This window comes from Medicago sativa, chromosome 4 (assembly GCF_051527215.1).
Source record: "Medicago sativa cultivar Bolivia chromosome 4, Bolivia_mono, whole genome shotgun sequence".
Classification (NCBI taxonomy): domain Eukaryota; kingdom Viridiplantae; phylum Streptophyta; class Magnoliopsida; order Fabales; family Fabaceae; genus Medicago; species Medicago sativa.
In genome coordinates, this window is record NC_140752.1 from 73,972,533 (window position 1) to 73,974,077 (window position 1,545).

The 1,545-nt window shown below is 35.3% G+C and overlaps 1 long non-coding RNA gene across 1 annotated transcript; it reads right to left on the bottom strand.

Annotated features, from left to right (window-relative positions):
* Nucleotides 1-467: 467 nt before the first annotated feature.
* LOC146931753 (uncharacterized) lies at nt 468-1,289 on the bottom strand. The gene is made up of 2 exons (XR_015006806.1): nt 1,184-1,289; nt 468-1,075 (listed from the first exon to the last, which is right to left on the bottom strand). It is a non-coding gene; the product is annotated as an uncharacterized LOC146931753 (long non-coding RNA).
* Nucleotides 1,290-1,545: the final 256 nt, after the last annotated feature.

Here is a 1,545-nt window from a genome sequence, read left to right on the forward strand (position 1 = left end):
GCAAATCCAGTTGATATTCAGCTTCTGGTGAAATGGCTTCTGATGAGGCAGCTTCTGATGATGCAGCTTCTGATGATATGACTTCTGCAGCTTCTGATGACGCAGCTTCTGATGATGTGGCTTCTGGACCTCTTGTCTTCAGAAGCACTATTCTTCAGGAGCAGCTTACTTCAGGAGCGCTATTTCTTCAGGAGCAGCTTGACTTCAGGAGCGCTTTTTCTCTTCAGTAGCAAGTTGCCTTCAGGAGCGTCCAAGCTTCAAATTTTTGTTGTTTCCATAGCTCTTTATTTGCTCATTCAGAACCAATGATGATGTAACTTTATAATTATGGTCCTGTACACTTGAACAAATATTAGCTAGTCCAATTTACAATTTTTAATACCTTGTTATCATCAAAACCCTTTAAGGTTCATTGTTAAACACATTTTGTTCCAACATCTATTGTATACTTTTAACAACAAAAGTGCTAGCTTTCAAATATGCCACAACCATATCATAGGTTATTAATATCATGTACAAATATTAAATAAAACTCAAACCTAGTCCGATCCAGAGAGAAAATTAAAAAATGAAATTAAGAACTTAGAGTAGAGTATGCACGAGGCAATAATACATAAAGTAAACTAGGTTAAGGCGAAAAATAATTGATATCCATGCATGAGTGTTTGAAACCATATCTAGAATGTTTGAAACCATATCTATGTTGTAGATCTCTTGCTTGTTAATATCGACAGCTTCTGCAATTATGACCACCCAAAAGATCAAAACAAAGACAGTGGCGTCCAACGAAACGAGAAAAACTTCTGCAACTGTTATTGCACATGTGAGAACCAGTGTGATGAAAATTGAACAGAAGCTGCTGTTAACACGGTGGTGTGTTACAGCACTAAGCAGGTCTAATTGAAAAAATAAGACAAGAACGGTGAGAAAGACCACCACGGCAGTTTCATGTTCTACAATTAATCGACCACCAAACGATGACATCTTTAGCACCGGAAAGATGATTAATAGAAAGCATAATACCATTGAAGTTAAAGCTACATGTTGAAACCTCTCGTTGTCGTTGTTATTGAACCTGTTTATATTCACATGAGATTACATAACTATGATTACGTAACTATATGTTGATTTATGAGTTTTATTTGAACCGATAGTATTCAGGTAAATTAAAGAGATTGAGTACCTTAGGGGATTAATTGCATCAAAGGATTTAGATTCTTCTATCACAATCACGTGATCTTCCATTGTTTGGCAGCACCAGAGTGTTGATGGAGCTTTCTTCTTTCGGTGAATTACTGGTTGGGGACTTAAATCGCTTAAATAGCTGTTTGGCGTAACTAATATCCCAAGATAAGTGATCGTAAATTTTGTAAAGTTTGTTTCTTTCTTTCTTTTCTTTTTTTTTTTAAAGGAATTGGAGAAGTTTGTTATCGATTCATCTACCTTTGTTTCTTTTGTTTTTCCGTTTTCCGCTAGAACTATATACAGTAGAAACTAATACTCGGTAAATTAATAAACTCTTTAAAATAATAAATTTGTCCGGTC